Below are 16645 nucleotides of genomic sequence, written 5' to 3' on the forward strand. Positions count from 1 at the left end.
CGCTGCTGTTAAATCGCCTCGCTTGTGAATTGCTAACCATTTGATAAATTGTCCGCGTGCCTGCGGTCCACATTTCACATACATTAACGTCGACTGGAAACTGACCCGCTTCTGAGAATTTCCAAAGGCTGCGCTGAAGTAGACTGCAAGCACAATGCACTGGTTTGCGCCTCACACGGCTCCCAGCCACAAAGGCACAGCGTTGCTTCCCGCTTTCACGTGGACTGCTTTTTACATTACCGTTTTCCAGCTGAGTAAACTGCGGTCTGTTGCTATTACAGACATTTTTTTTCCCGAAACACATTCACGTAGAGCAGCATGGTGGCTCTATGGGTTGCACTGCTATTCGCAGATGCCCTGAGGATGCGCTCTAGGTACTCCCGTTCACTCTCACAGTCCAAAAGCGTTTTGCAGTTAAGTCAATTAATATACGTCTGAATTACCGTACTAGTTTGATAGTGCCTACCCTGCGATGACGTGGTATCCTATCCAGGATGTGTCATGTGACTCCTAATGATGGGCTTGATGCCAAAATGTACTGGATAAGCAGTTATGGAGGACATAATGGCTGTATTCATGTGTATATGTTATGCTAATAAATGTATAACTAAATAGACATAATTATTTCTGCATGTAAAGGTTGTTATAGAATATATATAATGTTTTTTGAAGTATTAAATATGGCGTTTTCTGTAATTATATATTTTATGTATAATTGTATATTTGGTGTATTTAGAATGTTCTGTGATGGCACTGCAAGAGCGAACTGACTTCAATAGCGGCTCCGATGCAGTCATGAAGGCCTTTAATGACTTCAGCAGTTGCGGTTTCTGACTCGAGTCGGTCCAAGAGGAGAGGCCCCCTTACCCCATAAATCCGTCAGCATTGGCCCTCTGAGTAATTACCACTTCCTCGCGATTGTGAGTTGCGGGGTATTAATAAAGCCAATAAAGAGGAATTATGTGGCTGCGGGGGACTTCCTGGAGGGGCCGAGGGAGCGCGCTCATTATTCCATAATTCGCGGTTAGAAACGTCCCTGTGAAGATGCCGGGCAGAGTGGGAACAGCCGGAGGACCGATCCTCGAACGCACCCTGCGCCCCCTGCTTCTCCGGCAGAACTGGCCTCAGCTTCTGCGCGCTCAGTCTTTGCCGTGGGTATTAATAGGGTTAGCCAATCAGTGACAGTTAACCAGCAATCAGTGACACTTAGCCAATCAATGACAAGAATAAATCGTCAGAGCTTAATCAAGGAATGTCTCATTGGTTTCTCGCAGCGATTCTGGCGAAAATGAACCGAGAAGCATTTATCGGCTTGTTTATTTACATCCATATCGTGGTGGACATCAGCATCCGAATGCCAGCCTCTAAATTCGCTGTCAGCTATTCCGAGGCTCCAGGGCGTACTTCTACACCTCCTACCAGGCTTCCACTCCATCACGGAGACAGACAGCCAAGTACCTAAAACCAGCACCTATTCAGACAACAACCTGACATTAGCGTTACCAATTGGCCATGACACTCCTTCATTTACACTTAATGCTCTCTCCCTGCTCGTTCCCTCCCCTTGTCGTCAATATCTGTTACAGATCTGCTGAAACCTGGATCTTGCACGTCTTCCTTCAGATAAGTGCGTGGGAGGGGGCAAGGTGTTGGTTTACCTACTGTGGCAACATAATTTGGGGCATACATTCCCTGCAGCTTGGCTCATTTTTGGAGCGCGATTAAGAATGCAGTGATGAACAATCATGTAAAAAATCCCTACGCATAATGTAATGCAAACTGTCAAACATTTACTAATGAAAGTGTGAATTATGTCCATGTTTTTAACACAAAAGGTTATATCTGAGTTTTTCAAAAGCAAACAGAGAAGTGGACATGACTTAAAGCCACGCCCCCTTGTTCAGATGCGCGCTACAGGGCTCTACAGGGGCATAGGCCCCCCACCCCTCACTATCCATTTGATTTTTGAAAGCTGAACGTGAGATTTTACTGCAGCAAAGGGCATAAATCTGGCTGTAAATTCAACATGAAAGCAGCACACTGAGGGCGTGAGGCACAGAAGGTGATCAGAATTGATTGTGTCTGATCCCTGCTTGTAACCGCTAAGTGTAAATGTTACTCGCATCTACATTCTTTGAAGTGTCCCCTCATGAAATATTACCTTGTGTAACTTTTCTGTCAATGTTTAGCTGCCCTTTTTCACAGAGTCCCCTTAAAGGTCTGATATACAGTGTGTTTGAAAGCTGTCTCAGTATTTTAAGTGAGGCAGTGAACTAGGTGGCTTCTTGAAGTCCTCAGTGGGATGGTTATTGATCTCACAGAACTAGTTACATAAGCTAGAGAGTCCAATTTAGCCAATCAGACCAGGTGACTCTTGGCTTTGAATCCATTTTAGCCAATCATTTCAGGTGAGTCTTGGTATTGAATCCATTTTAGCCAATTGGTTCAGGTGAGCCTTGGCATTGAATCCATTTTAGCCAATCGGTTCGGGTGAGCCTGGGTATTGAATCCATTACAACCAATAGGTAAAAGTGGTGTTTAGTCCATTTAACCCAATCGGGTTAGCCTTGGCGCCCATGTAAAATACCAGATTGGCCAGGAGATCCACGCAGTTAATTCAAATTATCAAAGCACAAACTTGATACAGGATGGGATTTTACATGGCCTCTCTTTAGAAACATCATAGTTAACAAATACATCCCCCCCCTCCATGGTACCATTGTCATACCATTTTTTTCTTCTGCATAATGTACATTCATGGTATTAAACTGTGTCATTTAGCATTTTACAGTTTTGCTCATTTGTCTAAATATTTACAAAAGCAGTTAAGATTAAGCGTTGGTATTATCCGGGGGTCTGAATGGAACCGCGCTCTCCCTGGGGTCTCCCCCTTTGAGGCTGTTTTTTCCCCTTCCTCCTTTAGGAGACCCGGTTTGTTCCCCCTCTGTGGGAAACTGCCTTTTGCTTCTGTTGACCATAGCTTATTCTTTGGCGGCTTTGATGTTTCTGATTTTTTTTTTTCTCCCAAAACGGACTCCGTCATCTGCACACCAAACAGGTTTACATCGATAATGCTTGAAAAACATCCGTAGTAACGTATTTCTTTATCACTACATTCAATTTCTTTGTTTCGCGGCGCGTTGGTTTTCTTATGTGTTATTTTTATATCCAATTACAGGGACGTTACGGTGCATTTTTTTAAAACAACATAATTTAGTTTGTTTATGGCGTGTGTAATATTTCATCCTTTGCGCCGCATGAAGCGCCCTGGAGCACAATTTTAAAATGATTGCAGCTTTACCAAGTTAACAAAGCGGATCTCCCTACTGCACAGTACATTTATATTAAAAGTAGGATCAGCACGACTTTTTTCTTATAATGAACCGCCGTTGTTCTGCATAAGGCTTTCCAGACCCTCATTTTCGAAAGCGGATACAAGCAACTTTTAAAGTATTTTTTTTTATTATTTGGTGTGATCTGTTACATTACTGTAAACTCTGGCTATGCGTTCTGTAGAATGTAAGGGATCCCATGTATTATGTGACCCAGAATATGGCACCGGTAGTTCAGTGAGAATAAGGAAAATACGGAGACCAGCCACACGGATATCACCATCCCACAGCACTGGAGAATAAATGGCAAAATATATTTGTTATACAAAATAAACCCGCTAGGTCGAGAATGAAGCTAAAACCTGTTACATATGATATATCAAATATTCAGTGAGCAGTCTTTTGTACATAACTGGTCAGCAAGTACTTCAAGCCATATTAAAAATGCCATCCACCAAGGTGTAAGGTTCCTACAACGTACAGTACCTACACGGGACTGGCATCGTTTAGAACGCGGAGGCGGGGTCTGAGAGAAATGTCAAGGTTGGGCAGCGTCCTTCGCTTCCTAATTGGTCGGACTGCTTGCTCATGCAAATGAGGAGGGCGTGGCGAAGACTAGACGCCGCTGTCTGCCGGCGAGGTGGGTTTTCGCTTCTGTCCAGCAAGCGCGCGGTCTTCTATTCGCGCGTGTCTGTGGGATTACAAACCTTGCAAGAGCGAAAAACTGAGACATTTCTCGTCATTGCCGCGTTCATCTACACATCTTTCAATCCCTGGATTATTAACATTCTTTACGGTCAGCGCACAACTTTAAACAATTGCAGAGCAACAGCATACCCAGGTAAATTGCCGCTCATGTTACATGCGTCTTGTGTTCGGTCCGTTTACCTTTTCAGTTGTTTTTTTGGGGCTTGGATATGGCATTTCGTCATGTACATGAGTGCTCGGGTTATAACTTGGCGTGTGCAATATAAAGCACGCTTATTACGTTTGCCTAGGTCCGGACAGACGCTATCCTTCGCCTGTCACTGTAGCTTGTCTCCTGACAGCTTCTGCTATACGCTAATACGCATAAATATGCTTGTTGCAAGCTTCGCATACATTTAACATGTATGCATCCTGTTTCTATTATTCAAAGTTCACTTTTCACGATATTAATGACTGAAAACATGCGAGAAAAAAATTACCAAATAAGAACGTATGTCTCATTGAAGCAAGCCTTTTAGAAAATTACAATTTTATACATGATTTACTAATAATTGTCTTTTAACTTTGTTACAGAAGCTAATTTGTCCTTCCGTGCTTTAGTGTAGCAGCCAGATAGATCTTATTCTAAGAAACGGAGGGAGTTTTACATTTTTTTTCGATGCAACACAAAATGTGTGCATCCCGGATCTTGTGATTTTTTTTATACGCTAATTTGCTAAGACGCATAACCAGGATAATCGCCTTAAATAAAGAGCATTAAATCCCCCTAGCAGTTGAGCACCCGGACCGTATCAGATTTCAGTGCAAACTTCACATACAAGTCACTTGAATGTAGCAGGGATATATAATTAGCCGATTCGAACTCTTGCCAGTTTCCGTGCAAGTGAGATGTCATTGAAAACGGCGTTAGATGGTTTAAAAACACTTATGGGCATGCCGTTTTCTTCCAAGTTTTGACATGCTGAAAACATGCACGCAAGACTTGGCTGTTATTTTTAGTTTGCAATTACGTCTTCAACTACGGCTTGAAATACCAGCGTTATCTTGACAGCTTACAAAGCAGGCGCCGCTCGCTGACCCCAGGCTGTATTTTACCAGACGTGTTTCACATAACGTCGTGTAGTAGGTCATTTAGACGTGGGAGATTTGCCAGTAGAGCGATGGAGATTTAGCAGACGTTTCGCAATACGTCTTTTTGGAATATTTTTAAAGCACTTCACTTATCTTGTAATAATACAAAATTCTCGTGAGGCATAAAATGTCTTAAAATGACTTCTCAGATCCGACGTTAGCTTTATTAATCATTCCGTTTCCTATATGATATCTTATGGTGCATCTGTCAGTCAGATGTATTGTTAGTCAATTATATTTAACGTGATAAATGGATTTTTACCTGTTTTAAACTGGATCTAACCGAAGCCATAATCGACGACTGTATAGTTATTTGCATATGTATCTGAAATGAGCAGATATGCTATTGTTTGTATATGTCACATATAATATAATATACAGTACAGAAAGACAAGCTTGATTAACTGAAGTAAATAAAATGCAATATTCCCCATATTACTATGCTCAAGACAGTTCAATTGCTATTATTTACTGATATTGGTCTTTGGCAAGAAGTGCGGCATAAACTTTTCTCCCGAAATGGATTTCAGTGCATTACGCACGAATTTCACTATTGGACAATAGCGGTGAACAATGACAAAAATTCAGTTAAGTGTTGAGCTGCGGTGCGACATATGCAGAAGCATCGTACGCGTAACATCTGACCCTGGATCAGTGCGATTGTCTGGCTCGTAGTGAATATGGGTATGGTTATAGAAAAGGCAAACTGATTCTAAATCAGTTGTTAAGGACTGAAAGTAACCCGAGCTAAGGTATCCTCCGTGGATCAGTTTCAGCACCTGTTTTCCTTTGTTCATGGGGCATGTGTGGCCAGTGATGTTCCGCATAACGCCTGGACGCCGGATTCGTTATTCCAAATTATGATAATTTATTTTCGGTACGATTTGTTCCTGGCAAAGGTAGCTTCGGTTTGAGTCGATCTTCATTAATTTTTTTTATCTTTATTGTTCTTGAGCATCGACCATCAGTGGAAAATTGGCAAGGTCAGATCTGTTTCGTAAATTAATCCGCCGTTTTGTTGCTGTTGCCTGTTGAAGATAAATGTTTGAAGATGATTCATCGCTGGAACTGATTAGTGATTAGTATGTGTGTGTCTGTGTATATGCGTGTGTGAGAGAGTTTTTGAACTACACGTAAAACTGCATTACAGTAGGTTATTTAATAGCGCCACTTGGGTATATAGTTATCTCACGCCTCTCCTGTCCGATACGTGAAAATAACAGGTCAGTATATCATTAGCATTGCACTTTTGAAAAATCTGTCGTGTGTTTTTATTGATGTATTTCCGGGAAGGTTGCAAAAAACTCTACATTTGTATACAGGGCATAAAGCACATGTAGGTATTTTTCTGGAGAACTCTGTATTGGACTGGACAACATAAGCGCTGCTTATTGTCAGGTTTTACCTGCCCGGCGTCTTTTAGGACTTCACGCAAGGTTATGATTAGTAATTGATGATTATGATGATGATTTATTATTATTATTATTTTATCGCATCAACATGGAAACTTGCCACTATGTTGCTCAACGTTGGCTTATGTCTGTGGAAATCATGTCTTTGTAGCTTATAGAACTGTAGAGCCGCCAAGAAGTGTCTCATCCAATCTATTACTTATTTTTTGGTAAAGCCAGCGGGAATACGGTTAACGAGGGTATAGGTAAGAAAAGTGAAAGGAGGCATGCATACGTCTCGGCTTGTACCCGGGACCTGTGCTGCCTGGGGTATAGGCTCCAGGCTCCCCCAAGACCCTGTCCAGGAAAAGCGTCTGGAAGATGGATTTAAAACACAGATTAACTGCATTTATCACTATCGAGAAAATTATTTGGCTACCTCAAGCCAAAATGCAATATTTAAATATATAATACTATGTTGCTGAGGGGATTTAACGTCGATTGTATTTGTCCTTAGACACTTTATATCGAGGACAGCTTGCGCATCGCCGATATTAGGATTTATCAAACTACGATGGCAAAGTTTTGTTTTCAGTTCAAAATAAAAGTCACCGCTTTGGTCATCCTACTGTAAAGAATACGGCAGAAATGTAACGTAATAAATGCAACCTAGTCACAGATCAGAACGTCAAAGCCATTGTAGGATAAAGCAGCGAAATACCATGAAATCTGTTTACCGCAATGTTCAGATAGCATATACAGAGGTTCAAAGGAGGACTTTCATTTAAAATTAAGGTCTGTGTGCAGCAAGCACACTTACCAGCAGAAGAACATACAGTGAAATCAAGACCGTGATGGTTTTTGTGAGGTAGGGATGCCATGAAAATAGTTTACAAGAAAGGACCTTTTTGGGACATTTTTCAAGTCTCTGATTAAGATAATGCAGTGTATGTGTTTGTTTGTTACATTTTTTTGGCCAAAGCGGAACGAATCCCATGAAATATCAGGAGATTTACTGGGATATCGTGCTGTGGAGCCTGGGATACTGGAGCGGGTGTCTCAGTGGGTGGCTTTATTGCCGTGTACCTCCTGAGCTGGGCGTTTGCATCCCACCACCGCTGCATGACCTGTGGGTTTTGTCACACAGCCCAAAGACTCGCAGTTAGGCTAATTGGTGCCTCCCATTTGCCTGTAGCGCGATTGACTGGCATCCTGTCCAAGGTATCCCCCCTATACTTGCTCCCCTGACTGCCTCAGATAGGCTCCAGGCCCTCTCCCCGCGACCCTAACCCGGATAAGGAGTTGGAAAATGATGGATGAGGTTGCTGGAGAGACCAAAAGCGTTACCTGCGGTGGGGCTTGTAGCTATGGAAAACAGACCCACGATGTGCAGTAACCTCTGAGACTGCATGTATTACTTCTTGCGTGGGAGGAGGGGTCAGGGGTTTCACTAGCGGTGATGCTAATTTCTCTTTTGCAGCACATTCTTCCCACTGCTTTTTAAATAATTCAGGAGACAACAGCCACATTTAACCTTTGCTGTGATATAAGGAAACAGAAAGAAGTTCAGATGAGATATTTTAGGGGAGTCAGCAGATTGAAGGTTGTAGCTGTAACGATTGTTGTTTTTTTTTCTGATCCCAGGACCTGTTGCTTTGTGCTTAATATAAGCGATGTTGACACCTCAATGCTGTCTTGGATCAGTGGGCCTTGGTCTGTTTTTTTTATTTATCTTCATAATGTTATTTTTAATATACTAAGGCATGGATGGTGGAATTTTGCCTTTGGGTATGAAATATTAATGAGGAATGCTTTGGAGACTGTTTTCACATGTTTGCCTGATCTGTTGGAGATGTTTGCCTGATCTGTTTCTATCAGACACTGGGATCTTGGAACCTGAGCAGAAACTCAATGTTTAACTTTCTTCAGATAGCATAAAATATGGCTTATAATCTGACGATCAGACATAGGTTCCCAGATGTGTGCTATCATGCTCGAAGTAATACATAAATATGGTATTTGTCAAGCAGGAGCGTCACTAGAGATTTCTGAAGGGGGCGGGGCCTAAGTCTTTACTACGTGGGTCTGATGGAAATGGCCCACATATTGGGGGATGAACTAAAGAACATTTTAGGGCAGCTAAAGCATCACAAAAATAGTCCTGGTGCCCCCCTCCCCCTGAAGCCAATAGCAAAGGTATTCCAGTTGTTTTTTCTTTAGTATCTTGCTGATGAAATTTACCGGATGGGGGCATTTCCCCCCCAATATATTTCACTAAACAGCAGATTTTGTCGTGGACAACCACTGGTTAATTTTGAACGCATTGAAGCATTGAAATACTGCAGTATACCCAAAATACCACGGTATACCATATTAACGTGATACCAGCCAAGCCTAACAATTGATTTATTATGTATTTGTTTTTCCTTAAAAATGCACATGGTTTTCACAAAACGATTCATGTAGACATCCCGCTTGTACAGTGGGACCGTTTAATTAGTTAGACCTTATTCTAATGAGATATAAGCTTAATTAGTGGCAAGTTCACAAGCTCAGGGGTGTAATTAACTTTACACTGACAGCACATGACACCCTTGCATCCCACAGATTTGTGTGTTTTTTTGCAGCATTTACATATTGTTGATATATTGTAACATGCTAGACTTCCTGTTCCGCTTTTGTTTGCTCTGTTCGTATTGTTATTAACATCATGTTAAACCAAATCTGGCTGCCTTTCAATAAATTCATCTTTAAAATTAAATTCAATTAAAATTGTACGCTATTGTGTTGTTCCTTGCAATTTAAATGAAGCTTTTATTGTTGTTTTGTTAGCAATAAAGTGATTATTCCTACGTTTTGTTTTGCTGTGACCTTTTTGTTTTTTATCGTCTGGGTTACCGTTTATCTTTTCATAGCACCAAGGATTCATGGGAAACTGGTGATTGGAAACCGACAAGCAAATTGGTGCCATTTTCTTCAGAGCCCCCCCCCCTCCCCCCCCCCCCCCCCCCCCCCCCCCCCCCACACACACACATTGTTAACCCTGCATATTCTATGTTCACACAGCCAGCCTGGTCTTGCAGGCCTGTCTGTGATTGCCGTAAATTGCCAAGACTCTTGCCCGTGCATTTCCAATCCCTTTCTCTGCCTCGCGACACTCGCCTGATGGACATGCTGCTCCGGCGCTCCGCAAATGAGCCGGTTAGCTACAGCTCGTGATTTCATTCCTAGTTTCCGATGCGGTGCTTTTGTCTTAAATTAGCTGCTGGTGTCACTCCTCTGCCTGCAGGGGGCGATGAGCGCCGAGATGGCCGATGTGTTAAGGGATGACGGCATCTCGGGAAACCAGAATGTCTGGCCCCCTGCCAGATACCTCTTGAAATCACTCTGCTTGAACGTCTTTCTTCTGGATGGCGCCTAGAGGTTCCTCCACTGCGCCACAGGGTGTTGTGGGAGGAGCCCAATGTTGGCGGCGGTTGTCTTTAGCTGTGCCCGCGCACAGAGAAGAACCGCTTGGTTTGCTTGGCTTCAAACAGGGACCTGGCTGTAGGAAGTGCCTGACAGCACGTATTCCACTCTCAAGCCCCAATATGTCATTCCCGAAGACGTAAAGACATTACGACAAGATGCATTGTGTACATTCCGCTACTGTGCCAGTCATTCTCTAAACGTGTGTGAAGTATGGCTTATTAATTATAAATGAATAATTACATCATAATGTAGACGTGTGGAACATCTCTACTAACTATAGACAACACGTCTTTGCTGACTGAAAATAAGTCTAAAGACTAAACCAACTAACTAGTAAATAAGTAGTAAATTGCTTGAGGTCTAGTGCAGCGTCTGGGAAGTCCAGTTTCTCTTTTGTACAGAAGCGTGGGACTTCCTGTATCAAGTGGGGTAAAAGTGTTAGCTGTTTTCATGCTAGCAAGTTTAAATTTGGCATGTTGACGTGCACATTTTTTACATGTTAACGTAAAAAATATTCACATCAACATGTCAATTTTCAGCGTGAAAAAAGCGATACGTTTTGACCTTTCTGGCATTGTGTAAAATGGCGTCTTATGGAGTGATGTTTTGGGGCTTGAGTGGTCTGGGTGTTGACATAGGACTCGCTCTCTCAGGCTCCTCCTACAGCCAGATGCCTCTCGTCTTCCACACCGTGCTTTTTGTGCAAAAAGTGGGAGCGACGGGGCCGTCGCCTTGACGCTAATGCCGCCGCACCCCCGCGCTAACCCGCCAACGCCGCCGATTTCCCTGCCTGCCCTCGGCACGAAGAACACTCCTGTTCCCATGGAGAGAGAGTGATTACCTGTCAAAGCGCAGGCCCCGTCATCGTCCATGGCCCCGGGCAGGTGGCAAGCAGGCCCAAGTGTGGCTATCAGACCGTACTTCTGCTCGCACCTATTGTCACGCTGCATTCTGTGATGCACATCGCATGCTGACCTCTCCTTTCTCTGCATCCTGTCTCTCTCCGGGTTCTGCGGGGCTTAAGACCAGCCATACTCGTTCTTCATGTTCTCATGTTTATCTTTTAAGAAAACCTCATTAATTAACTTGGCTGAATGTTTTTAATGCTTACATTTTGTACGCATTACTGACTTTTTATGTTACATTGCATGGTGGCTAAGTGGGGGGGGGGTGATGCTTTACATCTCCATGGTCTGCATTTTCTCTTTGTGTGGTGGGAGTCATTTTCCAGGTCCAGATTTAGGATATTTGGCATCTTCCTGTGGACGTTTGTGTTCCTCGTGATGGACGAGCATCCTGTCTTCTACCCTGTGCCACCTGAGAGAGGTTGACCCTGACCGGGATAATCGTTTCGAAGATGGATGAATGAACCTGTCACATTGATTAACACGCCCAAATCGTCATTAGAGTCATTATGTTCCTGTTAACATCAAGAACAGAACCCAAAACCAGCTGAACAGACGGTGATGCTTTTTTTGTCGGTTGGTGCATATGCTGCGTAATTGCGGTCGCATTGCCTGGATTGCCACATTTTGGGGTCTGGGGGGGGGACTAAGCAGCTCTGCACTACGTCAGGCTGACGGCAGAACCCTCCCCCCCCCCACGGAGCCTAAGGGGGCTGTCAGCTGTTGGACTTGCTGTGGCACGATCCCGTCTGCTTGCAAGATTCTCTTTCATTGCAGTACTTCATTAATCCTGGAGTCACTTCTACCAGGATCTTGACTCAAACACTTTGACAATGCTGCCCCCCCCCCCCCCCCCCCCCCCACCCTCAAAAAACAGAGTGACATTCTGGCACCTATTAAAAATAAGAGCTTAAAATTGAAAAATAATGTTATGCAGGAACGTCTGTGGCTTTAAAGAAAGGAATTTTGTGAGCGAAAAGCGGGGGGGGGGGGGGGGGGGGATATTCTACTGCCTGCAGATAACAAGAGATGACTAATGACTAAGAATATTTTATTTATTCAGTTTCATTCCTCATCACTGCGTGATGGGGGCCACTTGCATTATATTTCAGTTTGAAGTGTGGCCTGTTTTTGTGCAAGGTGGCAGGCGGGAAGAACACTGATGTCTGGGGTTTGACAGAGTCGGGGGGGCGGGGGGGGTCATCCCTATGACACCAGAGAGCTGAGTTCAGTGTTGTGTGTTGCATGTAATGCACCAATTGGTAGAGAGACTTCATGCTGAGGGAGCCCCCCCACAGTGCTTCCCGTCAACACACCCCGTTCGGGGATCCCATCACCTGGGGTGAGGCTCCCCCCCCCCCCATCAGTATGACCCTCCCCCAGCTTTTCGACATCTGGGTGTCTGCCTCAGGCGCTTCCGGAGGGGTCTGGCAGCTGGGGAACATCTGGAGGTCGAGCTCGGAGACTTCCGGACCACATGCCCTACCGGTACAGTGAACTTCCGGGGCCTTAGAACCGCTAGACTGGTGCCCTCCATCACACTCTGCAGTTAGAGACATTCTTCACCCTCCTCTGAGCTTCTGTACAGTATAATCTTCTCAGCATCCAGTTTAAAGCAGACTGAAAAGCAAACTTAAAAGGCCTTTTCTGTAAGACTGCAATGGTACCCGCTAGCTGCCTCTTCCCTTCACATCAGCATCAATAAATCAGCCTGGTTTACATTCTGTGGGGTATAAACGCTCCCCCCCCACATATCATGCATTATCCCCTAAACCCTCCCATTGAGGAAACTCATGCAGGAGCTGCAGCTTGAGCGTGTGTGAGGCCCACTCGTGCACGTTGGTGGCTTCGGCTCAGCCCGCTGTCATCCCCCCTCTGTGGAAATTGCAGGCCTACTACTGGGCAAACACAAGCAAAGTTTTATAGTATGGCGTTCCAGGCATTCCAGGAATGAAGATGTAGGAGCAGGGGTGCTATTGTTCTTGGAAGATGGATTCTTATGCATTCCTGGGTATGCAGAAGGGGTTTGTACAATGCAGAAGAGGCAGTGGGGGTGAGGGGGAGAGAGAGAGAGAGAGAGAGAGAGAGGGAGGAAAGAGAGGAGAGAGAGAAACAGATAGAGAGGATAGAGAGAGGAGGGAGGGAGAGAGAGAAAGAGGAGAGAGGGGGAGAGATAGAGAACAAAGTTGTGTAGCTTTTAAGTCACCTCAGCAAATTCAGGATTTACTGAGAGCTCAAGATACATCGTGCTGATGAACTCCACTCCGTTCAGCCCTTTAACCGCAGGAAGGGGTATTTTATGAAATTTGCGAAGTGGAAGGTGTGCTTTGTTTGGATTCAGTCCAGCGTTTCTTTGCCATCAACAGATTTGCGTAAGCTAGCCCCTGGAAGATCAGTCAAAGGCTGCAGTTTGGAGGTGTTACGTTCTTCTAGATCATGGCTACATTCTAAATGTTTATGCTTGCGGTATATTGATTATGATATCAGATGGTGATGACTGTATTGCTTCGACTAAATCATTTGGGGAGTTTGCTTTTCTTTATGAAAGGAGCAGGGAATTTTAACACTGCTGCCAGAAGCCACTTCATCATGTGTGAATGCTTCATACTTTTCAGTTAAAATTCCAAAGAAACTGCAGCGGTCTGTCAGCCCTTTAAACAAAGCGCTTTAGCTGGTTTCCAATGAAAGCTTCTAGTTGAGGCTGTGATTGAGTTGGTGTACACAGTGCCAGCGGAACCTGCAGGCTGTAAAATAGTTTTACGGTCCGCTTTATGTTCCAATTCCTGCCTCCAGTCTCCCGCGTCCTCTCCAGAAGCAGTGATCTTCTTCAATCGAGTGACTGAAATCTTAGGTGCGGGGATCGCTGATATCCACACTCTGCAGGCAAGGCCGTGGAGAGGTGAGACAGGAAGTGAGTAACAGGGATGGACGTCTCATGAGTGGGCTGGGCCAAACATCTGGCTACATGACTTTGCAGGAGGCGTATCTTGTGAGGGGAGGGGTGATGGGGTGAGTTCAGTTGCTGGATCTGTCTTCTCTTTTCTTGAATTTCTACTATGTCCGAGCACATGGGCTATGTTAAAACCGTCAGTCACACTAGAAGTTAAGGTCGGGAGTCGGGATTAGTGGGCAGGGAAGACGACACCTAATAGTTAGCTTGACTCTGCTAAGTTTCCTTTACCGTAAGGTCACACCAACTCATCCGGGGTGCTCACGCCGACCTCTGCTGTTCGAGTTTATTCAAAATTGGATTCATCTGTGTCATCTTGGGATAACTGGGCTGTGATTTTTTTTTAACCCCTAACTGCTTCGTCCACAAGCAGGGCAGCAGTGTGCAGTGACACCTCCACAACTCCAGAGGGAGCTAGCATCTGCTCAGACCACACATATATCTGTGGGCCGTCTCTGCATCCTGCATGCTGGGATCTTGGCTTTGATCGCGCCTCAGCCTCTGTATACGACTCCCCGCCGTCGGTCTGACGGGCCCCGACAGAGAGATCCTCGCCAATCGCGCAGCTGTGCTCACTCTGACGATGTGTCCAGGAGCTCGCATTCAATTCTCATTTTTCTGCACCTCTTTTTCGCATTATTTCTCTGGCTCAGGCTGTTTTGGATTTGGGGCTCGATTATGAGTGATGCTTGTATGCAATAAAAAAAAAAAAAACTTTTTGGTATGAATAAGTGTGAAACCACTGGAGTTCACCCCTTGCCACCACATCTCACACGTAGACTGTTATCAGCCAGAGACGTCAGCGGTTGCTGGAGAACCAGCCCAGACGGACTTGATGTTAAAATCCGCTTTGTGAAACTGTGGTTTATACAAAAAGAAAGCCGGTCACATGCTGGCTGTTTTCTGAAGCTTGTATTTTGTCGCTACTTCACTTCTGGTAGTAGCTCTGTGGCAAGCCTTTAGCCTGCCAATACACTAGATTTCTAATTTTATTACCCTTTTATACACTTTCATACTAACTAACTCATGATTTTACCAATTTACAGATGTGTTTCTGAAGCACTTTAGCCAAGAATTGAGTCCAGTCAGCGGGCACCGCCTTAGGAACTGGTCCATCTTGACACACGAGCCGTTTGCAAGGATGATGAATAGGTTCACCAGTAGAATGCTGTTAAGTTTCATGGAATGCCTGGTGCCATCGCTGAACCTGTCCAGCTCACTGCAAGAAACAAAACCAAGGCTCAATATATGGATTGGAGCAGTGTTTCCCAGTCTGGTCCTCGGTGACCTGCAGACAGTCCATGTTTTCGCTTCCGGTTGGGAGCTGGGAGGGAGCAAAAACATGGACCGTCTCAGGGTCCCCGAGGAGCAGTTTGGGAAACACTGATCTAATCCATATATTGAGCAAATACTGGATTAGAGGAGAGACATGCATCCACGTTTCACAAGGCCAGGTTTTAATTATCCTTTCGCATATATATTTTACTGTTGCTGAAAACAAAATGTCTTCCTGACAGAGCCTGCTTTACTGCCTATATTGAGTTAACTGGATCCTGATTTGCCCGCCAGTATTGTATTCTGTATTCAACAGAGATCTTTTATAAATCCAGATTAGCATGATAATACCCGTACCGGGGAATTGCTAATCAGATTTCCTCTGCGCTAAGGCTGGTTATTATACAAAATTCACTATTGGTAGAAATAACACTCTGCCAGTCCTTCCTCCCATCTGATTATTATGGGCTTCATTCAGAAGTCGCTGTCGGCTGCAGAAATGCTCCTGGAACCGACGTGGAGGTGAATGTAGTGCCACATCGGCGCCATTTCCCAACTGGTGTTATTAACTCCGTAACACCGACGGAGTGTAGTCTGTGTTGGTTTTGTGTAATTTCTACGTTGTTCTGATCCTCGATTCTTTAGGCAGGTGTAAAAATGCCATCATCGTCATGCGTGCTTCCTTTGGTGGGCTAGCAGTGCTATCCATGACTGCTAATGGGAATTGGTTGGCCGTGATCTAGCATGACCCTTTGGGTAGGCTTGTCCGGTATTACAGTAACACGGTATACCTCAGTTTTTCGGTTATTCTGCAGTCTTTTGGGTATTTTTCATTCCTGGCGAGAAAATTAGCCCTGGGATGGCGGACTGTATGACTGCATGAAAGGTTAGCTACCTTTGGATTCTTTTCAGTGATGCCCCGCTGTGTTTGGGGTCTTCCGTTGGTTTATGAGCCTCCACAGAGGATGTGCCGCGGATGTGTCACGGGCATGTTGCGGATGTGCCGCGGATGTATTGCTGTGTCGGACAGGACCAGCTACGTGGAAATAATGAAGGGCCGGGGCTCAATCGCCATTCCGTCACCGTGGGATGACGTTTCTGTGGGACCTTGATCTTTAAAGTCTGTGCCCCCCCCATAAGGAAACCTTACACTTAAATCTTGTCTTTCTGCAATATCCAAACCTTACTGTGCAAAGAAGACCATGGAATTCAAATGTCATGGAATTTCTAAAATTCTACAAGGGGTGCAATAAGGGACGGACACCCAGCTAGCTCCAGAGCCACCTCCTGTGATTTTAAAAACCAAGTCATGTGATCACTCATATCTGGCAACACCAGGAAACCACATGAGGAAAAGAGGCATTCTGATTGGATGGGGCACCAGCTGAGTCAGGGTTTATGGACCACCATTGCCATCTAGATGAATAGCTAGTATTGATACATCTGTCCCCTAATCAAAGCATATCAAAGCCCAACCTGGGA

At 44.6% G+C, this 16645-nt stretch overlaps 1 protein-coding gene across 2 annotated transcripts in view; it reads left to right on the forward strand.

The window, feature by feature from the left end:
* Positions 1 to 16645, forward strand: part of LOC125718625 (semaphorin-6D-like) — a 105161-nt gene that overhangs the window by 1134 nt on the left and 87382 nt on the right. Inside the window, exon 1 of one of the 2 annotated variants that reach the window (XM_048992544.1) lies at positions 3969 to 4173. The exons of the other annotated variant lie outside the window; for it this stretch is intronic. The gene's annotated coding sequence lies outside the window, so the exon portion shown is untranslated. Of the gene's footprint in view, positions 1 to 3968; positions 4174 to 16645 lie in introns of those variants that run through there. 2 annotated transcript variants of the gene reach the window in all.

This window comes from Brienomyrus brachyistius, chromosome 23, assembly GCF_023856365.1.
Source record: "Brienomyrus brachyistius isolate T26 chromosome 23, BBRACH_0.4, whole genome shotgun sequence".
Classification (NCBI taxonomy): Eukaryota; Metazoa; Chordata; class Actinopteri; order Osteoglossiformes; family Mormyridae; genus Brienomyrus; species Brienomyrus brachyistius.